The sequence below is a fragment of the Puntigrus tetrazona genome, chromosome 17 (assembly GCF_018831695.1).
Source record: "Puntigrus tetrazona isolate hp1 chromosome 17, ASM1883169v1, whole genome shotgun sequence".
Taxonomy (NCBI): domain Eukaryota; kingdom Metazoa; phylum Chordata; class Actinopteri; order Cypriniformes; family Cyprinidae; genus Puntigrus; species Puntigrus tetrazona.
Genome location: NC_056715.1, coordinates 6,582,190 through 6,607,449, shown reverse-complemented (window position 1 = coordinate 6,607,449; position 25,260 = coordinate 6,582,190). Strand labels below are relative to the sequence as shown.

At 36.0% G+C, this 25,260-nt stretch overlaps 1 long non-coding RNA gene across 1 annotated transcript in view; it reads left to right on the top strand.

The window, feature by feature from the left end:
• The first annotated feature begins 821 nt into the window (after positions 1–821).
• LOC122361482 overlaps positions 822–25,260 on the top strand; it is a 42,240-nt gene continuing 17,801 nt past the window's right edge. The window contains exons 1-2 of the long non-coding RNA XR_006252965.1: positions 822–1,017; positions 18,658–18,769. This is a non-coding gene — a long non-coding RNA (uncharacterized LOC122361482). The remainder of the gene's footprint in view (positions 1,018–18,657; positions 18,770–25,260) is intronic.

Genomic DNA, 25,260 nt, shown 5'->3' with positions numbered 1-25,260 from the left:
GGAAAGGATCACTTCAAACAGTATAATACCCCATAGTAAACTATTCACAGTAAGTCATTACATTCTCTATAAGCTCTTTTTACATTCAATTTCCTTTTTGGCATATTTGTTCACATTAAATCAGGGACAAGCCAGCCGCACATTGGCGTAAACATTTCGTTTCATTGTACTTAGTACTTAAACTGTAGGGTTCCATATGTTTATAATCTCCAACATGCTCTGAACACAAAGGACAAACAGTGAAATAATGCAATATTCATTTAATTGGGCATCATTTAAATAACCCTTTTACAGCTGCTCTTTAAATGCGCAGGGTAATTAGTTCTTATTTGTCATAATACGAATGGGGATCTGAAACAAGCTAATTTAAAAATCTCTTTTCTTTCTTTTTTTCTTAAAAATAAAACAAAACAAAAAAACTGGTCTTAGCCTGAGATGAAAATAAATAAAGACATAGAGCACAATTATTAGTTCACAATTATTAATGCTACATGTATAAATGTTATATTTTTGCTTGTTGATATATATATATATATATATATAAAAATATATATATATATATATATATATATATATATATATATATATATATATATATATATATATATATATATATATATCCAAGATATCTCTAACGTCTTCTAAAATTGTGTTTTTGCAGACAGTCGTCTTCAACAGGTCTGTGCTGTTTATGAATGTGTTGGTTCTGTCTGATGGCTCTTATATATGAACGCTCTGCCACCTGCTGGTGCGTCACTGGCACTCTAGCCAATCACGCTCCCTCGCCGGGAGAAGCCTTCCTCTCGTGCGCTCCGGGAGATTCCAGTGGCCTGGCAATTAGTGACCACGGCGATACGAGAAACCGACACGCAAATATCCGGACAGCAACGGACGATCGAAGACAAGCCGTGCATTTCTGGAGAGGAGCATCGCGCTTTTAGTGGATCTACCAAAAGGCAGAGGAGCGGCAAGAACAAGTTATCGTTCTTTACCTTTCAGTGAACTCTAGCTTGTAAGGTAAGCAGTGTTGATATCATTAATTGCATTAAATTAATATTGTAAAGAATTCATGAAATAAACTCTGCACGGACAGTGAAGCTGTTGTACGGTTTCACAATTGTTTCTGTAAACTTACATTTGTGCAATTTGATTAATTTAATTGTTAGAATATGTTTCTGAAATTGATTTTATTATATAGTTAAGCCTAATACTTAAGCTTTCTTTATTATTTACAAAAATAGCGTAGGTCAGTGAATAAGCGTCACTGTTGCAAGCTATTTAACAAACCTACATTTCTTAGTAATGAGATGATATTGTTTAAATCACGAGGCTTTTCAGTAGATAAAACAATTGTGTTGATAAATAGTGGACTGCTTTCTAAAATGTTTCGCTGGAAGTATTACACAAATCAAATCTTGCCCCGCGTTTGCTCTACGCTGTTCGGACTCGGAACTATTCGCGAATGAATCCTTTGAGTCGGTTCATTTAATGAACTGGTTAAACGGGTTCTCAAAACTGTCCGAATCATTTGGACAACTCACTCGCGCACCGAATCGTTTTGTCAACTGGCAGTACTTTGCTGTACACGGAGAACAACATGACCGCTGAATAAAGTGGATATTTGCATAAAATCAATTTAAATTTAACCTTTAAACGACCTATAGATTAAGCGATATAGAAGGTGTTTAAATTCAACACCTGCGTGTAGACTACAGCTTGTGAACGACTGCGGGTAAATACGTTTTCCACACGAAAAAAATATCAAAACAGTTTCAGCAACGTTACACGAAAGCACTTAAAGTAGCAAAGAGAGCCATTGCATAGCTATTATTTATAGTTTTATACAAGGCGTACCTTGCTACTTTATAAAGGTAAACGAATAATGTCGTAATGATGTGTACAACTGTACCACGGTATCCCGTGTGCTCAATATTTTTAATATGTATAAAAATATGAAGTAGCATACGGGTCATTTTGCGAGCTTTTTTTCCCGATTCGCCTTAATGGTGAGCAGAGCGCGCGCAACTGTGTGCTGATGAACCGTCTCGCGGGGGAGAGGCGATGAGCGATGTGTTATAATAACCCGGGTGCCAGACGTGCTCTTCCACAGATATTTTGTTTGTTTCGGGAAATCCGAAAGCGTGAAAGGGTGAACTAAAATAGATCTGAAACGTCCCTTAAATGCTGTGAAAGTTCGCACGCGCCTTTGCGCGCAGGGTCGGAAGCTTTTAGAAGATGAAACTGATGGAAACGGTGTGTGGGGGTGTAGTGATGGAATGTTCTGACATTAATGAGATGTCAGTCAATGTATTCTCCCTTTAGAGTGGAGTCAGTCTGCACTATCAACAAGTAGTGTGCTTTTATGCGTATACAGATGGGATTTATATATATATATATATATATATATATATATATATATATATATATATATATATATATATGTGTGTGTGTGTGTGTGTGTGTGTGTGTGTGTGTGTCTGTGTGTAACTGTGCAAAATGTAAAATAACACCTTTTTTTGTGAGCATAATTTGTAATTAGTAACTGTGCGAGATTATACCATGAAACAAATAAATCTTACCCTAATAGAAAATTTGACATTCCCGGTGTAACACGTTCTGATTTTATTTATGAGGTAATCACGTCTGACATTGTTTGACAGAAAAGCCTCTCATTCAATAATGCAAGGGCCAATAGCCAAAGTGCACAAAATGCTTAATGCGTTTTGATTCGGCCAGTGCTTTTGAGTCACAGGTGTCCACAGACAGACAGACGGCATGCTCGTGTCAAATAGTGATAAGAGCAGCTCATGTTTAATGTATTAGGGCTTATCTGTGCTGTTCGGACCTTAATAATGTGGAAACGACAGCAAAGAACACAGTGTCCATTCCTGTCTTTGGAAAAGGAGTTTCAGATTGTGTGTGTCTACGTGAGAGAATTGTCCGGAGGATCAGATTAAAGGAAGGAGGGAATAAAGATGCAGTGGAGTGCGCTATGCCCTTATATGAAAGGATTTAAAACACCTTCTAAGAAGTGAAGTGATCCCTAAAAATTTAGGCCGACCTGTCTTTCTTACAAAGTCCATTTTTCCTCATTCTTTTTCTTTCATTGTACTTTCCCTGTCTCTCCTCTGTCTCATTCCTACACGCACACACACACACACACACACCTTTCCTGTCTGTCACTTTCTTTTTTCACACACATATGCTGCACAACAAGGCTTTCACAGATATTGAAGTATTGAGTTAGATTTGATAACATTCAAAATAACATTCCGTTAGTCCTATCTATCTGTCTGTCTGTCTGTCTATCTGTCTCTCTGTCCACCTACCCACCCGCATTTATAAACTTCCGAAACAGTTAGATGCAACGTAGGAAGAACAAGCATCCACATCCACAAAGTACCCACCTGTCTTTCCTCCTGTCAGTCATGCCTCATTAACTTGTTATCATTAGGCAAACATAATTTTAAAATGATTTTGCAATGTGTGTATGCTTCACCAGTCTGCTAAGGCTATTAAAAGATACACCTCTAAAGAACATCACACAAGAACAACAATGTCAGTGCTATGCATTTTTAATTTGTCTAGAGGGAAGTCAAAATTGTTAGCTCCACAGTGCTAAAAGTATTTTAAGTAGATCAAAATATTGTTGATTAGCTTAATGTGTTAATTGAATAGTTATGTTAGTCAAATGCCATTATACTTTGTGAAAGTCTTCAGGTGAAATGAAGTAAATTAATGGATTAAACCAATCAAGGTGTGACAAGGCCAGTCAGGGTCACGTTGATGTGCAGTAAATCAAAAGTGAACACATTTCATTGGTATTCCATTGTAGCTCTTCTTATTTAACCTATCTTGGCTTCTGTAGTCTTCTCAGACCTCCCCAATGTCAAATGTCTGAATGTGGTGCCTGAAGCAAACACTGATGTGCTGGACCGCATGTCCTCACCTTGGAATGTGATTAGTTGTCTGTCATGCTTTAAAGACATCTTCAAGAAAACGCGGATAATTATGTTTACAAAACCTGTTGTGTTTGGGCAGTTGGCAGAATTACGGGGTAATGCTCAATCTGTCTATTTGTTGCCTCTGGCTTTTCATATCTGTACTAATATCTAGCCTGAAGGCTATATTAACAAACTTAGGTCAGTTTGTAGTATATCACTCAATGTGGCACCTGGTGTGCTTTCATGTTAATATCCCTCTGATAAATATCCAAAGCATTGCTAACTTGATTGAAGACAATTGCTGTTACGTAACTTCTGATTACCATTTAATATTAGTGTTTCACTTTATCATTTTTAGTAGTGGAAAATGAACACATTCATCTGAAGCCTAATTGTTTCCTTTTCAACTTCCTCATGTAAGCAATTCCCCAGAATATGCTGTATTTCACTGCTTTAAAAGCCTTTACGGCTTCTCATTGATAAAAGACCAGTTTTCTTTGATGCATTGGTTTAATGTAGTCATCTGAGATCAAGCCGTCTCTGTTTTTCATTGCCCGAGAGAATTTGGTTGGATTTAACTAAATAGTGAGGCGATGCAAGTCATTATTGCGCTTAGGAGGTTGTATCTTCCACATGTGTCACCAAATATTATTAATTTGACCTTTGTCAAAAATTTAGTTCACACCACAAGGAAGCTGAGTTCATGTGTTTTCATTATCTATCATTTTCCCGTGTAATGAGTTTGGATTTACACTTTGAAAGGGTGAACTCAGTTATATTAATGTTTAGCTTATAGCTGTGCTGAGGCAGTAACTCTGACACAATCCCCATTAGCACTCTAGATTGCTGGTTTATAATCCCTCTTATTAAGTGTTCTTCTGACAAATGTAATCCAGACATGATCCAGGAGCATTGTGACTCCCACCCAACGGTAGCTCTTCATCCCACCTAAGCTGATTTACTTATATACGAAGTGGATGTGAATTCTGAATTTATAGTTAGCACATTTAAAGTCTATTTACAGTAAATTGGGAATTGAATTAAAGCAGTAAAGCAAAGTGGATTCAGAGTTTATCTGCAGTGTTTTTTAAAGGTTTTCTAACACAAGTGGTCACACTAACACAAAAGCAAACAATCAGGGTTGTCAATCAAGACACAATCATTGCCCACCTAAGGTTTTGTTGTAGGTAGGGGGCTTTCTTTAGTCTGTGATTCGGGTTTTACGCAATTTGTAGCCTGTAATTCATCTTACATAAACATCCTTTTTTTTTCAAATAGGTTGTATTTGGTTCTTGGTAGTAGCTGCTTTTCATGTTTTATAATGCAGACCAACTAATTCATGTCAGTGAGTGTTGCACCTTCTGATTTCTTTCTGTTTCTCAAGACTTGAATGATCCACTTGACTCCAGACTCATTTGAAAATGACGTTTAACGTTTTCTTTTTAAAACACTTTCCATCCGCACTAGAGTTTTAAGCATTTTTGAAAACTTTCTCATTCACACTGAAATATAGCAAAACACTAAATTCACCTTTCTGCGGATGCATAAAACCTCATAAAAAAATCACTGAGATGATTAAATAAGGTTGTCACTCCCAAAACCTTCAAAATTATACTGAGCATCAATGGAAAAAGTAATAATTTTATTCTTATTTTGAATGTGTCAAAAACAGATAGCAAGCAAAGAGCTCCCATTTTATAATCACTAAAGCTGTCATTTCAGTTCAGTACAAACTGACCCTTTCAAAAACTCCATTTGCAATCAATTTCTTACTTACATACTGCTCACACTTTAGTGGTTATAAAGAGAGGATTCAAGGAAGTAAAGTTTTGAGTAATGCACTTAAATGTCTCTGATTGACCATTGCATTCACACGCTTATGTCTGTGATTGGCTACAATGCTCATTGCTAAAAACACATTGTAAATAGAAACTCTTGACACTCTTTATTACTCTTTTTTTGTACCATGTAATGCAGAAAAGCTGATATCATTAGGTTTTACAACAGTTGTTGTTCTTGTCAATGTGCACTACTTATGATGGCTGCGATGATTTTAAATGCATACTAATGCCTGGAGGCATCATCATGTAAAAACAAAAGGTTTAATTTAGCAACTTCTTTATTGATATGCTTCTATTCATAATCATCCAAAGTCACATGATTTCAGCATGTAAGCTCCCATTTGCCAACCAACTTCATGTAAGATATCGTTAGTCTATTGATGCAGACTGAAGTCATTTCTTCATGCATAAAACATTTTATTAAGCGAACGTTACTGTTAGCAGCTTTATCCACACCACTGAAAAATTCTCGGTTACACAAGCACCATGGGCGAAATTGGTATCTTGCTGTGTTTGGTATTTATTTAGCATGAATTAGAAGGACCTCATCGGAGGTCATTGTTCACTGCCAAAGCCACAAGAGCCAACCACAGAAAAAGTCCAACCTGATCATTGTTCTCTTACAAAGAGAGTAGCTGGAGCCATTAAAATTGGGAACAGGAGTTGTGTTGGCAGAGCTTTCAAAACTCATTCATTGTATAACCGACAATCGATGGAAAATTTTGGTTTGAAAGCTGCTCGCCTTATAGGACTAGAGCCCCCAAGTCTAAGTTGACATTCAGAAGCCTCCAAAAACGCAAACAAAGCAAAGTGAGACAAGGTCCAGGCATGTTTTGTCCATTATAAATATGCTGTAATTACTTCAGACATCTTAGCAACTCAGACGCCATTCTGCAGCAGGAGAATTATTTACAACTTCCCTTCAAATAAGACTGGAACAAAGTGCACTTGCTCTAAATAGAATCCCACAGCACCAGGCTACGATATACTTTCGATATGTGTCATATTATATAAGTAACTCGTGTCTAGGCTGAATCTTGCATGGCAGAGGCGGTCCAGCCAACATTGGAATTAAGACGAAATTGACAGATTTTGCTGCTAATATATTATTTACTGTTCAGACTGTAGTGCTATATCCCTGAGGGCTTCCAGAAGTGAATCAAGCTTTGTAAGCAACCCGACAGAGAAAGTGACCCCGGCCCCCCTCATTTCGCAAGGCTGTGAGGTGCAGGAACACTAGAAAACATGAAAGCCTTCACCAAGATGGCCTCCACAGGGGACCCTAGGGGAAAAATGCCTAGTGAATAAAGGAATGAACATTGACAAGGTGTCGTTTCTGTGAACTGGACCATTTTTGTGGAGGTCTAACCTTTCTCAACGGATGTCACCTCAGAGCAAGTATCACTAGGTTGCTCCCTTCTTCGGGAAATGTTACATTGACATCTTTTTCTCTACCTTTTCCTGTCTATTCTTTAAAACTCAAAGAAACTGTTGTGGAAGGTCTGATTTGCTTTTTCACAGCTCAGTCACAAAGCTGTAAATAATTTTTCTGGCTCTCCAAATCCTGTTGATTATTGGTGGAGCCTGTTTAGACATGAAATAAAAAATCCTTGCCAATGCAATGTTCCAGATCAAACTCGGTATTAATAGTTATTTATTTTGTCAGGGAAAACCTCTAAAGAGATGGTGCTACTGTTTAGTCAGGTTAAAAGGATTGTTCACCCAAAAATGTACGTTTTGTGATCATTTTTTCTGGTGTGTTAGATTTGAGTTAGTGTTGAAGGGAGTTAGCATTAGCCAAGAAAAGGGGAACCTCATTTACTTCTGGAATTCATTTTCCTGCAATGAATAAATAGTTTATTTCATTGCAATGTAGAATATGAGTAGTCTTTATCTATACTCACTTTCTCTCATCACACACACACACACACACACACACACACACACACACACACACACTCACACTCACACACACTTACACACTTACACACTTGTTTTTCTGTCTTCTCATCATTCAGTGGTTTGTCTGTGGCTGCTGATAAGTAGAATTTTGCAACCAGAGGTCACCCGGGAATCATCTGTGATTGGAGGGCACATGCCTTCTAGTCTCTTCTTATTGTCAGGAGGATATTTGTTTGGAATACCATATTGACATACTCTTGATATTTTGCAGTAATATGTATGCCGCGTGCGAAAGCCGTGCAATAGATCATGCTAAGTGGGAAACGGTGATTCACAATGCATTGCGTCTATTTGCACGTAATAAATGAATGAAAAGTAATATGATTTCAAACCAGTGGGTCAAGGACGGTTGGTTACGTCTGAAAAAGCATTTTTCTCCAGTGATCGCTATTAAAAATGTTGTATTTTGATGAATAAAAAAAAACGTTTGCTAGAAAAATATCAAAATTTCACTGTAGTACGGAAAATGACCTATGGCAAAATTATAGCAAAACGTGTAAAATTCATTGATTTTATTTTTCGTGTCACTTCTCAGGATAGTTGCTAATAAAAGTGATAAGTGGACACTTGATCTTGCTATTAATGAGGTTATGTGATGACAGTGTATACTAACTATTTGAATTGTTTATTGCTGCAGTGTGCATTCTGTTTTATTAAAAAATAGTAAGCAGTATTTAGCACAGTATGCAGTAAACACCAGGCTACACTAGATTTCGTTTTCTGTCCATTATTCAACATTTTTTATGCATTTGCTGTTTACTTGATGATTTCTTTTGTTCTTTCCTTCCTTTCATCCCCTTCTGTGATAATAATTATGCTTCTGGGATTCAAATAGCAGCTAGAAGATAGTAATATTAAATTCTGTTCATTAACTTTTAACGATTTGTCATTATTTATTTTATTTTTCTACATCGATGCCGTTTTTCAGTATGGTAATATTAAGCCTGTTTCAGCCTGTTTACAGTCAGGATAGCAAATAACCTTTTATCTGATGTCACTTTTCTTCTTGTAGCTTTGCTTTGATGAAGGAAAAAAAGCAGCATGCGAAGGATGATGACATTGTGTCTTCCATGGCTGATTATTAACTTATGAGAAGCAATGGTTTTAGCAAATAGAATTAATGCACTAAATTATATTTAGAGACATCAAGAAATAGATAAAGTATGAGTCAGATCCTTTAATTTGGAAATATTCCAAATGCCTGCCTTTTTCATTTCCAAGGAAACCCGGTGAATGCTCACTATTGCATCATAATAAAAAGATGTCGGGATCGCTTGGATTCTATTTACAATAGAGACAAATCAGCATCAGAATATTCCCGGGTGAATTTCAGGCCTCAAGGATTCACAACATGAGAAGTTCTGGTTGCCTAGACACAGATTAATCTTCGCCCTGGATTATTCTGTCAAATAAGGTTTTGAGAATTGAAAACTTTTTAATCCAAGGCGAGACTTAATCTATGTCCTGGAAACTGACCCTGTGTCACAGCTGAAATGATGGGCCTTTTAAGTATTATTTTTTTTTTCTGCTGGCATAAATACCATGCTTCTGTTCTGTTCTTCTGGGTTTTGCACATATGGGGGGCCCTATCATACACCTGCCGCAATATAATGCCAGGCATGCCGCAAATGTTTTTTGCCGGTTATCATTTTCATATACTATGCCACGTTGTTTAAATAGCAAACACATTTGCACACATATGTGTGTGCTGGTTCGAAAATGAGGTGTGTTTAGATGGGTTGTTGGCACACTGCTGTTTTGAGGAGATGAAATGGGAAAGGAAACACACCCATTGCTATGTACTATACAGTATACTTAATAATATAGTATAGTGCACTTAATATATTTAATTGCATGCTCATTTTTTAATAACACTCTTAAATGGAATTTTAAACACACAAAAAACTTTACAGTGTTTTATTTATAATTTACTTAATGTCATTGAAGTATATTAAGTCATTTATCCCCTGAGATCAAAATGACAGGTAGGTAGTACGTTAGTCTTAAAGACAATGTGCTCCAAAACAGTGACAAAATTTGCATTTAATATATAAACATTCAAAACTTTCAGTTCCATCACTTTTTTTGACGTCCCCTAGTACGTCAGCTTCTCATTAATTCTTCTGACCTATTAAATGCCCTCTAGAATTCGAAGTGCCCACCTCCTACACTATACATAGATGCTGAAGCTCATTCAGTCAGTATAAATATGCTTTCGATTGGGGCAAATGAGGTCTCGTTGTTGCGCAGTGTCCGATCGGACTTTGGCATATATTTAACACATTTAAAACTACACAGCCATGATTATGATCACTATTTTGTTTTAGTAAGAGTTTCTTGTTGAATCTAGGGGGTAATATATTAGACTGCGACTGTCAAATGTTGCTTTACCGAGCTCAACGGCTCTGGCCAGAGCAGATATAAACAAAACGTTATTGGCTATTTTAAAAATGAAATTATGTTACCACATAGAATAATGTTTCAAGGCACTTCAGGCCACCTTTAAATTTAACTTGAATAAAATAATTTGAGTTTTAGAATATAAGGCCTGTTGTATTAGCTGAGATCTCTAGAAACTGAGTAGAGTTTATTCTTGATTTGTTCATACTGGATGCCGTTCACGTACAGGTATTTCCTCTGGACTGTCTCCCTGCCGCATCATTAGTAAAAGATCTATTAAGGTCATTAAAACAAAATATGACTTTCAGTTAATCAGACAGAGCTGGACTGCTCTCTCTCTCTCCATAATCTTAGCCTTGGTCTACAATCTTAATCTTCATCTTAACGTGTGCTGCACCATCATTCACCATCTCTTCATCCCTCCCCCACTCTCACCGAGATGAACAAACACAGAGTGATTGAGGTGTTCAGACATCATAACCCCAAATCAACACAGATAATGTTGGAACAGTGGGAGTCTTCCCCATTTCAACACCATTCATTTCACAGACCCTTGCCTGCCTTTGGAGACAAGTCATATACCTTCTGTCCATTTCATTTACCCTGCTGAACTTTTGAGTTCTGTTGCATAGTGTGTTACTGCATTGTATTGCTTAAGGTTAAGTCAGTTTTTTTTTTTTTTTTTGGAAAAATTTAGTTGATTCTTCTCGATCTGCACAGCAAGCAATCGACACAATGCAACTAGCAATGCAGACAGATGTAAAAGGGTAAACTTGAAAACAACCTAAATTGAATTCAGATTAATTCACGAAAAATTTCACAATTCATTGAGCCATTTCTTTTTAATAGTGAAGCAAAGCATCAAGCTATGCAAATACAGTCAAAACTGATTGCGAATTTGTTTTCTTGAATATAAATTGTACGATATTTGCATGCCATTACAGATGAGAAATTTGAGTACCGGAAGATTGAATTTTATTGTACGTATTTCAAAATAAGGTTTACGTCTTTAAATGAACATTAACAGTATTATTCTTGATAACGCAATGTTTTGATTGATAAAAATATGAGGCCTTAGTATTACTTTTATAGCATTGTCAAGCTCTCTTTGTTTTTTTCAGCAATGCATTAATAAATATGCATTAATGGAATTGCCATGATTATTATATCATTCTGGCACTGTAAACAATATTTAAATAACATTAAATAACAATTTTAAACAATTTTTTTCATTTTTTATGAGATTATATGTAATTCCAGAGTAAATAAACTATGACTAAATGCTATTTGCCAGGTCATTAATTTCAAATCTAATGTTCAAAATACATCGCTCAGCTCCAGAGAGCGGCTAACTAAGCTAGAAACTTGCATTTACAGACGCATACACTGCCTCAGCTAACGTGTTGTAAAGTTCATTCTGGTTACATCAACTCCCTCGTGACCTCACACACCTCTCACGGGGGAAACGCAGGCCGGTTCATCTGTCCGAAAGAAGAATGAGCGGTCCGTTTTTGCTGTTGATGCTGGACAGCGTGACCAGGGGATCTGTGACTTACATTTCAGCGAGATTTAAGAATGTCACTTATTTGAGGCAAGACTCCTAGGTCAGACTTTCCACTTACACCCTCTTTCCCTCTCTTTCTTTTTCCAGCTTCCTTCCTCCCTCCCTTTCCCCCCCTTATGATTTTCCCCAGTTTGCTATGAGTTTGATGTTATGTCTGGCAGAAGACTGCATAAATTCATTTTCCACCATCACAAGCTCGCTGAGTGCTTATGCAGGAGTTAATGAGCCATTCATTCAGTGCTGTCTCCAGCAGACCACAACCATCTCCAGCAAATTAGACTTTCGTTCTGCCTCAAGACGACGCAAGGAAAACACAACACAGAGATTTAGCCTAGGCCTCGGTGGAGGGTTTAAGCAAGCAGGGTTAGCTTGAAAAATATGCAGCAGAAATCCTAAAATTAAGCTTTTTTGGAGTTTTTTTTTTTGGAAATGCAGCTGTGATGCAATTTAACGCAATTATTAATCTACCATGACTTGTTTCAAGGGAGTTATTCTGACAATTTTTGATGTAATTTCTAACTGTAAACAAATGTTTGCTTATTAATAAACATCAAAGCATTTTGCAACGCTGCATTTTGTTATGTTGCATATTCTTAAACATTCACATATCTAATGAGAAATGTAATCAACAAAGTTTAGATGTAAGATGAGATCTTTGAGAGCACATAAACACCAAAACTAAAAAAAAAAAAAATCCTGTAAATGTTTTTCTTTCTAAAATCTTGTAACAAATGCAATGTAGGGCTGTAATCAGGGATCAGATGAAAAGATATTACAAACCTGTTGGACATTCAAATGTATATTTTATTGAGAATATGAGATTGGTCTGATAAATGAATGCAGTTTCAGATGCATTTAATCCCACTTGCTTCAAAATCTCATAATGCTCTACTACACACAATACACTGCTTTTAATACAGTAAACGTTTTATTGAAGCAACTGTGCGTGTATATGTATATGCATGCAATATTTTGCCATTTCAGTCAACCATCAAGACCACACACAACATGCCTGTGTAGAAGTATAGACATGTATTTTGGAAAAGGCCAATATAGAAAGGCTTCTACTTTTCCTTGCAGGATATAAGAAGGAATCTGCTTTAATAGCTGTCAATCAAAGTCAAACCTGTCTGCACCAGATGACTGATGCTCTCTCTCTCTCTCTCTCTCTCTCTCTCTCTCTCTCTCTCTCTCTCTCTCTCTCTCTCTCTCTCTCTCTCTCTCTCTCTCTCTCATGTCTTTTGCTTTCTGTATATCCAGCTTTTATTCTCTGCCTAAAACACTCTTCTTATCTGTGTATCTCGTCTCTTTTGTTTTGTGTCTTTGTTTTAATTTGTCTCATTTTTCCACAGTCCCCTCTGTGATCAGATGCTCAGTTAATTAGTTTAAGAGTCCTGCTGTCTAAACTCGATCCAGAGTCAACACATTTTTATTTTTTCACAGAGACCACACAGAGCAATATGTTCTCGAGAGTGTCAGGGGGGAACATGTTGCCTCACAATGACTATATACTATAAAATGAATACTGAAACAAATCACTCCATATAAAGTATTTTGCTGTATAAAGGAGTGGACTTAATAGTTTAAGGTGCAAACACACTGCTAGTTTCAAGCTCAAAACATATGCAACTTTGTGAATTCACACTGATGAATGCATCAGCTGAAGGCCATCTACATTTACAGATCAGTAATTACTGTTTTCTGATAAAAAAAAACATACCACGTGTTTAGTAAGGTAAAACAAAGAGAGCAGGATTCATGTTTCACATGATCATTTCAGTTTGAGCCTAACCATTTATTTGTTGCATTTACGAGAAGATTGTGTTGTGAACCTGTCACAATTTAATGCAAATTTTGTCAAATGGATGCTATAGAAGGATGGGGGAGTTAAAAGCTATCTTTGACATGACAGCAAACTCACAAGTCAGTGTGTACCTGAGCACAATGCTTTTGGCCATTATACATGTGAAGGAGAATTCTGTAAAGTGAGAGCAGTTGAGAAATGACTCAAAGAGCCAGAGAGTGAAATATGGTCATGCCTCTCTCTGTAAAATTTCAAATTGATAGGTATTTCCCAAACTGAGTAGTTTTTTTTTTTTTAAATCTATGTCCTGTACATCAGATGATGAAATGGCATTTATATTGCAAGAAAACTGCCTTCAAAAACATAATTCATTTAACTCTGCATCAAAATATTCCTTTGTCATTGTGCATTTACTTCGTACACACACACACACACACACACACACACACACACACACACTCACACACACACACGTTGGTATTTGTGTTCCTCTCACAAGAAACTTCATGCATTTTTAGGTTTTAAAAAAAAAAACTGTTTTTTAGGCCTAATTATGTCAGTGTCCTCGTAAACCACCTTCAAACTGTAATACCTCTCTCATAACCATTTCATTAAACAAATTTGTGTCTCCATAAACCACAAAACCACCACACACCCACTCACACACACTTAACTATGTTCTGTGTTGCAGGTTTATGGACCATTACGTAAGAAACACAGAAAGGATGTCGTGAGAAAATAGTATGTCTGGTTGCTTGAGTAAATTGTTTGTTTAAAAGATGAGCTTCAATAGAAGGCACTAAATATATTTGTATCCTTTTCTAAACATATAAATATTCAGATTAAAGGCATTTTCATCAAATGTTTGCTAGTTTTGGGATATGAGCATGATTTTATATACAAAGTAGAGTTATCTTTTAAAAGCGTGACACTATCAGGCTCTAGGACTGAAACTGATGTTTTATGTTTGTAGTTTGTGGATTTTGTTTTTGTTTACATACTTGTGTATTTTCTTAATATGGCTAAATAAGCTTGAAATTTAATGAGAAGAACAGTAGTGATGTCTAAAAGGTTCAAACAAAAAAATGGTTCTTTTGAGTCTGATCTGTTCAGTGAATCGGTTGATCCAGTTCATAAAACTGATCTGAATGAACCATTCATAAATTAGACTGATCTGATCTGACTCAGTGAACTGGAAACATAAGTAAACAGCTCACCGAAGGAGATTATTAGTCAATAATGATTTTGGTCTATCTTTTGACTTCACAAGAAACATAGGGAACGAGTCAAATGGACTACTCTAATGATTCTTTTCTATACTTGCCACTCTAATCCTTTTTGAAACTTGAGAACCTCAATGATAATTTTTATGATTTTTTTATGTTAAGTGAGCTGTAGCCCTTTAAACTTGACCCTCTGGTGTGAGAATATGTGACTTAAAGAACAGAAGCTTCTTATCTTCTATATTCTAAGTCCACATCAATGAATGTTTTAAGGATGGTTGATTTAGCTCATATATTCAGGCACATACCTATAGATCTACACACATACATTGAGGTCATGGTTCAGTGAGGCATATAGTCAGGACACAGTCTTTAATTAGTGTCAGAAATAGTTTACCTCTGAGCGCTTTGGCTTGGATTTAATATAGTCTAGCAGATATCATCCTGGCTGACATTAGTAGCCCCATTTCCTCTCTTTCAACTTCCTCTGTCCGTGTATGGAATGCTCCCGTGTCTGTGTATATACAGTCTCCCTACATGTTTTAAATACTAAAGATCATCCAAACACTTTTTTTTACCTCATGAATCATTCCAAGGCTGGGCTTTCAGTCCATCGGAGGAAAAACACCTTATCAAACACGTAAATAAAAAAGAACGCAGGGTAAATAAATAATTGATTATTTGTGTCCAGTTTGTGCATTCTGTGCAATGTGGATTTATATCAGTGCGTACTGTTTAAAGTTTGGCGTCAGTACATTTTTTTTAAAGAGAGAAATAAATGATTAAGAAAGTTATGAATTGTAATAATAAGTGATATTACTGTTTTTAATGCATATTGATCAAATAAATGCCTTGGTGAGCATACATTTTTCTTCTTTCTCATGAAATCAAATCTTATTTCAATTCCTAAAAATGCTAATTTTGTAAAATGTTAAAATGTACAGCATCACGATTGCACTAAATTACTTGACACTTTGACACTTGTGTGACACTTTGTTATATAATACTGATTTTTAGCCCGTTTGGTAACCAAAACATGAACAGCAATGTTTCTGAGCAAAATCTAGCGGAACTGACTGACATATTGATCAAATAGCTGATGGCTGAACATTGATTGATTGGACATTTGATCTGGGGATTGATTAGTTTCATGCCGTTAATGTGAAACAGTAGGTGCCTTAAAAAGCTCTTAGTAGCTAGCAACCTTAAGAATCATAAATCATTAGGTTTCGCAGTGATTGGATGGTTTGGTTTTTCCTGAAATTTTCCCCTTCATTCCTTCCTCTGGTTCCCCTCATAACCCCTGAGGTGTCACGGTATGGAGTCAACTATCTGTCCAATCCACTTAGAGTTTATTAAGGACACACACACACCCCAGTGTGAGTTAACCCTCATTACTGGAGCTTGATTTGTAGCGGTCAGGAGTTTACTGTTAAGGTCAGCGGTATGAAAATGTGTAGAGGAGTGAGAGGATTCGTTTAAAGTTGTTTTAGTTTCATACACAGTACCTGAGTTAATAAAAGTCATGCTTTTCCTAAATGGATTCAGCTCTATTGTATGTTTTCTATAAACACAGTAACAGGTGATATGGCTCTGCAGATTTCCCAAGATCATTGATTAGAAAATAATTCAATTCTCTTACAGAAGCCAGTCTTAAAAGATTGTTTTGGGTTCAATAGGCTCTTTCAACAGCATCTGTCAGGCTGTCAATTACTTTAGAAAACAATGTTTTCCATGCAGGCAATACGTGGCACTGGGGCAAATGCTAAAAAAATCACAGCATTTCTTATTGTACACAATACTAGTATGATGAAGTTACTTACTAACTTTGTCTGGGCCAAATGATACGGTTTAGCCAAGGACAATTTGCTGTATAATGTTTAAACTGAAGATGGCAACCGTCAACACGAAGAGCAAAAATGAAGCAAAATGAACATATTTGAACATCATTTTGTTAAACAGTTCCAATTAAGCAAACTTCACTGAAGGGAATTTCATCAATAACGCATAACGGTAAAACACTTTAATGTACGGAATAATTAAAATGAGTGTTTAAAACCGCACATTTCTACTCCAGTGGTTTCAGGGTAATCGTTTGAATCGCATCTTCCCAGTGACTGGTTATTAATTTGTTAAGCTGGAGAATGTTTTTAGGGCATTTAAAAACACTCCAGCATTGCCTGATTTAAATGATTTTGCATCAGTAATGTGATGTCATCAGTGACTGGGGTCGGCAGGTATTGCTGTAGTATTACCTCATTAAATCTATGCCTGAAACGAAAAGCAGACTTGCAAAAACCTTGCCCATGACTCACCGAGAAACGTTTGATTTATCAGGTGAGAAGCTTGTGAAGTGTTTTATATTACGAGGTGTTCCTATTCTCTCTCACATGCAAATTGTCATTAATCCAAATGCATGTAAATGCATCGCATCATTCAGCCTGAAATGATTTCTGAGTTCTGGGAGCAGCTTGGGGGACCAGGACTGTGAGTAAGCAAACAGAGCCCGTTCCATATTTTTATGTGCCGTTTATTTAGGGCTGTCAACAGTCTGTCATTCTGACATCCGCATTCAAGGGAAGGAGAATAAATTCAACAGGAGATATGCCTGAAAAGATTCTATGTTTGTGGAACTGTGTCAGAGGCACACTTTGATAGTATTTGTTTGTGGAGGTGTGACTGTGAGTTTGTGCACGATTATAAAAATAACATTATTTTTGGACTTTTTAACGCGATGATTTCCGTCAGAGCCAATGACACTTGACATTTCTTACAATGTTTTTTTTTTTATTATTTCAAAAATAATAACAATAATCAGTGCATCCACTTTGGAATGTTTTTGAAATCATTATTTATGAACCCACCAAACAAGTCTGTAAAGGACAAAAGATTATGTACATGCGGCTAGATTTTGCTTCTGTTATTCATGACGATATCAATACTGCCAATACCTGCATGCTCGAAGCAAATGTTTTTAAAATCATTTTGTAACATTTTTAGCGCTTTGGTGTTGTCAGCATTTACATACAATTTTTCTAGTTGTCTTTTAGTCGAGCACCCATCTGAGATTCATGTGCATGCTTTTGTTTGCATTATGTAAATTATAAAATCAATAACAATCTAAAAAACGAAAAAAATAATTTCATTTAAATATATTACTTATGACAAAAACATAAAATCTGATTTTAATACATAAGTTTAATACATTTTAAATAAATAACAATAAATACACATTTAAAAAGCACACTGTTAAAAAACAAAATAAGATTTAATGTAATTAATTGTTAATAAAAAGCAGTTATATTTGTGTTGTGTTTTAGGGGTTAAAGAAGGTATCCATAAACTTTCCAAAAAAAACATCAACAAAAAAAAACAACTATTATTATAGCAGACCTCATAACCTATTATTATATTTGTATTGAGTTGAGTTGTATTGAGTTATATTGAGTTTTCTAGAATTTCCTTTCATACAATGTGAGTAATCAATTAAAAAAGGTAATTGCATTTTATTATATCTAATAAAGTAATGCAATGAATGATTGATTTCATGTATCTATATATGCCAAGAAAAGCTCACAAATAAAGGTGAAACATATTTGAATGCCAACTTTTTAAGTAATTCACACAAATCCAATAAATTGATATCTCTAGTTCAACTCAGTTATTAATAATTATTCATATTTAATACAAAGCAAAGGCGGCACTGTTCCATAGTTTTTGTACTAAATAGTACGAGCATATCGTAATGGAAAATATGAAAATGTATTCACCCAATTCAACAGGCTGCTGGAAGTAGGCACACGTCGTTGTCTCTGTGTTTCCTCTCGTCTCTCATAAGGAGAAATCTCTGTCTGATTTATCCTGTCTGAAACAGACAGTGACACTTATATCATCTGTCTTATTGCTATGGTCCCTGCAGGAGCAGAAACATAAACACAGCGAGGCAGGAGACGGCTGCATACACCTCTGCCTGCGGTGAACAGGACTGTCAGAGTCAGGAAACGTTCTGGAGAAAAGCTGTCTACACTCTGGTGAGCTCGGCTCTCAAGGGTAAATCTCAAGGGGCTTTTAGGCTAATATTCATGGATGACTGAAAATAGGGCTTTTTTTCAATAATAAACTTTAGGAAGTGTAGGGAACGTTCGAATAAGGTCATCATCAGCTAGTTGTAGGTGACATGTTTATAGACTGAAGTAACCCTAGGTCGTGTGAAGCTGTTTATATGTGCTTAAACTCATTCTCGTGAGAGTGTAGACAGCTTGTACTCTAACTGTAGGAGCTTCAGTTCTCATCTGGCACCCTTTACCTATTTTCCATTCCAAGACTGAAGACTCATGACCTACTAGTGTCTTCTCACTGCCCTATTAGTCAAAACGCCGCTCACATATAAGCAACCTGTCCTTTAACGTTACCACAAACTCACTCACAGCGGATGGGAGGTCTTGATTATTATCCAGATAGCTGGAGGCAGCGTTGTTGTTATGGATAACTTTTTCTTTTATTGAAAAGTATATTTAAATATTAGTATATGTAATAAATATTGGATGCAAAAAAACTTTATGTAGGTAGAAGTAGTGTTTCCTCCAGGTAGTCAACAGAAATTTAAGTTGAAGTACATTTCATAAACAAAATTTGAGATAAAAATGAAAGATATAGGTATAGAAATAGAAAAGAAACAAAGAACTAAAACTAAACAAAAAAATTAAATGAGAAAAACATATAATTACTAAAATATAAACTAACTTGAAACAATACATACAATGACATTTTAGTTCTTTGTAGTTTAAAATATTAATAAATCTAATAAAAAGAAAATGATCAAATGTACCTCATAAAAAGAACCAGCATTTGTTAATACTGCAATTTGCACAGACAATCACAAATTAATACTAGCATCATATTATTTAGGCAGCTCATGTATGTATGAACTGGTTTTAGTGGTATTTCAATCAACTAATAATCTCACCTAATATGGTAAAATCCTATGCAATCAATCTTGCATTATACCCCAAAATCATATGTAGTCACTACTGACAATGTCAGAACCTAAAATAGTTAGAAACTAAACTCTTTGTTAGTTTTTAGAAAGCTGGGATCCAGTTTAGAGTTGTCTTCTTCACAAATGTATTTTCACCAAATCACCACGTTTTAACTTAATTGAAGATTTATTGTGTCATGATTTTAATGTGCGTCATGAAAAATATGTATGTCACGTAAAAAGTACATTTTAAATACTTCAGTTTAAAATGAATCCATGATTTAATAAATCCTTAATTTACATAGATTTCTATTTTTATTTATGTGTTTTCACTCCAAAAATGAAGAAAATGTATCATCGCATGCGTGCAGCTAATGATGTAGCATAGAGTTTTCCTTTAGCTGCTGAATCTGATCCTAGATTAGCACTTGCGGGCAGCCTTGCCCTGGAGCAGCAATCAGAATTCCCAATCAGCTTCTATATTCATATATACACAGATCATGCCTGCCAGAAGAAGGCTAAGCTTTCCCCAGCCTAACATGTGCTGCGCTTATGCCAGTTGACCAAACAAGGAAGACTCCTGCACCCTTTTCTCGTCCATCACTGGAACATGCACATAAACAATAGCTGTTTTTTAACGCAAGTGCATGCCAGAGCCCACTTAATGCATATACTACTAAATCATATATGAGCTACATGTAATAAACCTGTTCTTATGCATTTTCTGTCCTCCGTGATGCTTTAAAGATGATGCTGATATAATTTCAATATATAGGCTACTATAGTACTTGTATAAAGAAGTGTCATGGTTTTATAGACCAGAACTGCTCTGTGTTTGTTATGATAAAGCATTACTCAGATTCCACCGTTATTGTTGTGTCAATTAGTCATGAATGGCACTTTGAACAAAATCATGCGAGGAACACACGACTTCACCCATGATGGGAGCCATGTTTCGTTTGGCACAGACTCTGGGTTGTGAAAGGGTCAGTTGAATGAGCTTTGACAACCAAAAAAGGCCAGAGACCTGTTCGCATTAAACTAAAACTGCCCAAGTAATAAATCAACAAGTAATAAAAAACAGTAATAAACAAGTAATAAAAATCTGGCACGTACAGTCTTAGGACATTTTCATTATGTATTTTTGGTGTTAAACCAGTTGAATTAGCAGAGCAGACTTGTAGGGTCGGATAACAGTTCGCAATTTGTATGTGTTCTTTGTAGTCAGCGAGTTATGTTCTTCAGATGAATTAACTGATTGTGATTTCCAGGTTGCTGCAATATTCCTGAGATCTCAGCAGTTTCACAGTGTCCTAACCAGCCATGATAAGACGAAAACACTGTGGGGTGCAGCAAAGTAATAACCAATCAGAACAGCATGCGGACAAGTCCTTTTATGGTTTTCCCTGTGAAACTTGAGGCATTTGTCACACAATATCCAATGTTTTCACAGCAAAATTCACCTTGCCCAGTTTTATGTTCGATATAAATCTGGCGTGGGATTTTATTCCACTCACTCGTGGTGTAGGTAGTAAAGTAAAGTAAAGCATTTAGTATTTTTGTTGCATTGCACCTGTTTAGAACATCCTGAAACAGGGACCTTTCAGGATCAGAATGTACTATACTTTTTTTTGATGCCATAGAAGAATCAATTGGAGTTCTTAAAAAGTCATGTTTTTAAAGAGCATTGCACTCAGAACATTCCATAGATGTTTAAGGTTCTTCATGGTTCTTTATTCATTAATTAAAAAATATATATATATATTTTTTTAACGATGTTTCTTCTAAATTGATCTATATTAACCCTTATAAGAGTTGACCACAGCAGTAGTCAGTGAACGCATTGTTAAATGCATTACATTTGTGACCTTTTGTTCGTTGAATTCAAACAAATAGCAGTCTCATGGGAAAGGTACAGTCAAACTTAACAGGTTTAAGTGATAACCTGCATCAGCCATTTTAAATCTAGAAATGGCCAGAAATAACATCTGCTTTAGATTAAAGATGAATGGATGTTTCAGACAAAACCTTGTACTCATTAAAGTGGTTATGATAGGATATTTGCCAAGCTCTGACAAGATTTGGAAATGTGTTTTGATAGAGCATACCAAGTCTTTCTGAAAATTTAGAGCGTGGGCTACGTGCGCTTTGTTTCATTTGAATGGTATGAGAACAGGTTGGGTTTGTCTCATATAAGGCTTTATGGGGGTATGTTTGAACTCTGTCAACGACCTTTTACCTTAAACACGAATTTCACTTCAAACATTTATTTCTGTAAAATTAATTCCACAGATTTCTGTAAAATGATTTCCACAAATGTCATCTAATGCAGTGACATTTATACATTTTAGGTAGGCCAGTGTGCATTTACACTTCAAACAGATGCTTCTTACCTCAGAAGCCCGCAATACAAAACATACCACCTCAACTCTCACTTGACATTAGACCATTAAAATTGACGCTGTGTCTTGTAGTGCAAATAACAAGGACACACAGGACACTCTAAATAATGAGGTGGATTCCAGATCAATCTGCTTTTCTACGAGTGACACACATTCTCGCTTCGCTTCGTTCCTTCGCTGGCTCAGTTTATGGTGTCATGCTCAGTTTGTTGGGTTTCATGTTGTAGCAGATTTTTGGTCATATCTGACATGAGCAGAAATTGTGTGTCCCAAGTAATTTGTCAGACACCCTGTTGCATCCCAGGTTCGTCTCATGAAAAAAACGGGAGTATAATCTGTGTCCAGATGAAAGGAAGAAATTAATTCCGTCTTGCCTTGATCTACTCGTTTGTATCTTCTTGCTCATTATTCACTAAAATGCTCTATGTTCTGCCTCAGATGCTGAAGATTTTACGCACGGCAGAAATAGTGTGTAATATTTTTGGACTTACAATTATGTCAGTCTATTTAAAGTTTTAAATGAATTAATCACATTATATGCAGATTAACTCATGAGCAGTCAGCCGTTGTCGTCGCAAAATAAACCCCCACACGCTGCTGAACAAATAAATAGCTACATAAAATACTTATTTAAGTGGCCTTTCTTTTAGATTTGTAACTTATCTGTTGTTCAGCTAAGAAAAGAAATCCAATAATGTACAATAATGTAATGAACAAGATGTAGGCAACCTGAAAACTAAAGTCCTTTCAAGAAACAATAGCGGCCCGCAGTGTGATGAAAATGGCATTGGTGTAGTGACAAACGTAATCAACTCAATTTACGTAACCAAGTCGAAAACATAGTTCACAGATTTGGTGACTAATTCTTATTTACACAAATCACACGACAGTCTCATACTGTAGGCCGAAAGATTCAGAAGTGTGAAACTTCAAATGGCGTGTTGGAAAGAGAACCATTTAGAATCAACTGATTCACTAGAATGAATATTCATATTGAGAACATTAGGATGAACCGATTGACTAGAATTCAATGCGCTTTCCAATGTACAGTAGTCTATTTTTTAGTAAGAACCGTTCAGAATGAACCAAATAAAACAACAACAAAATAATAGAAGCAGAGAGGATGAAATGTGTTATTATTCCCTATATTAAAAAAGCGGTGCAATTTAGGATACTTCCCAAAAGCATAGTTTTTTCAGCACTACATTTATTACTGCGTTTCTTGTCAGCTGACTGTGTATTTTCAATAAAACATTAAAGTGATATTTAATGATAGGATGTTTCCATATTATTCCGCTCTGCTGCTTTTAAATGTGGTGGACGGGCATCTTTAAACATTGCGTCGCATCTTTCTAATGTTCCTATTTAGTGTGTTGCGCATAAGCATTTTTAATAGGCCCTATCGAAAAGTGTCAGTTTCAAAACATTGGGCCGTAATAATTTCATTCAATTCCCAGGCGCTACGTCTCGAGCTAAACACAAGAACAGCCCTGTCATGGTCCTCTGAAAGTTTAAATAATGCATGACTGACAGCTTGTGTAGGTCATGTTGAACATAAAAAAAAGTTAACAAGACAAAAAAGTCATTTTTACAATGTTTCGTATGCTGGTACAAAACAGAAAGAGGATAGCAATTCATTATTTCTGTCACATCATAATTAGTTCAATTTGCCGGCATGATTAAGGAAGCTATATGAATGTGACTACATGTGATAAGCCCATACTGCGCACATTTTACCACAGTGGATGCTTCTGTCATTGTGGAGGAACTGTCTTTGTTAGGTTGTATAAATTATTTCCAGCAGTTCTTTTTCAGCGCTGTGGTGGTCTATTGTTTGCCTCAGACAGGGTCTTAAACAAGGGGGGATACTCATATATTTTGCATGCTAAGAGACTTGATAGCTGATATATTCTTTCTCTGCCTCGTTCAGTTTTCCCTTATTCTCAATCTTTACTATTTGTAACCATTTCATTGTTAATGAATTCTCATTAATACCTCTATTATCCTTTCTTTGGGGCCATTGTGCTTTGTTGATTTTAGACCCCACATAACATTCACGTAGAGAAAGAATGAATTGTGTTGTGAAAGAATGGCCTAGGAAAATTGTAATTCTCTTTTTCTCTCTCTCTCTCTCTCTCTCTCTCTCTCTCTCTCTCTCTCTCTCTCTCTCTCTCGCTATCTATCTATCTATCTATCTATCTATCTATCTATCTATCTATCTATCTATCTATTCATATCTAATATAGCTGTACTGTTATCACACTGCAGGCATTCATATAAAGTTGTGTTTTTCAATGTTGCTTGTGTCTATGAGCTGATTAGATAAGTGTGAATGAAGTGTAATAAAAACTCCTACCTGCCATCCCTTTATTTTTGATCATACTGAATAGCAAATTATGCTAATGCCACCTAAAGATGAGCAATATTTGTCTGATATTGCAGTGCATAGTAAATTCCCTTCATCACATCTTGCAGTAAGATCTAATGGAAATCCAATGTATGTACGTTCCTTTTTTTTTACTAAAATCTTGCTTGATTTTCTGCTACGAGCTGCTTTCACCAATTGCCCTGAATGATGATTTAACCATCTACATTACTACATAATCTGCCCACATATTAACATTACACATTATAGCGTTTGACGCTTAGAAGTTTTCAGCATATTTTACAATTTTTAATGCAAGGTCAAAAGCTGCAATATAGAAATTCTTTGTAAAATCATATTGAGCAATACCCTCTGTTAAAAAAAGTGCAGAAGCCAGCCTATCAGATTGAAGCGGGTGATTTTAATCAGATAATGTTGTTTTTGCAAATGCATCAGACATTTAATGAATGAACGTCACCTAATGACTGCAGCTAGAGTGACTTCAAGACTAACATCACTGCTCTTGTTAGCCTATTAAAACAACAAGCATGGTTTATGTCTATTCAGGACACTGTCACATGAAAGCAGACAGTTTGGAAGTCTTTCAAGATGCTTTGAGACGCTGACTGTATCCCTCGACTCGTTCTGTAGCTTCAGCGGTTCGAGGATTAAATCTAACAGCAGCCCATGACATACTTGTTTATGAGCTTTGGATAGGGCAAGTTATTTCCGTTGTGTAGAAGTTTAAATTCTTGTCGAGTGTTCAGCCAGTGGCAG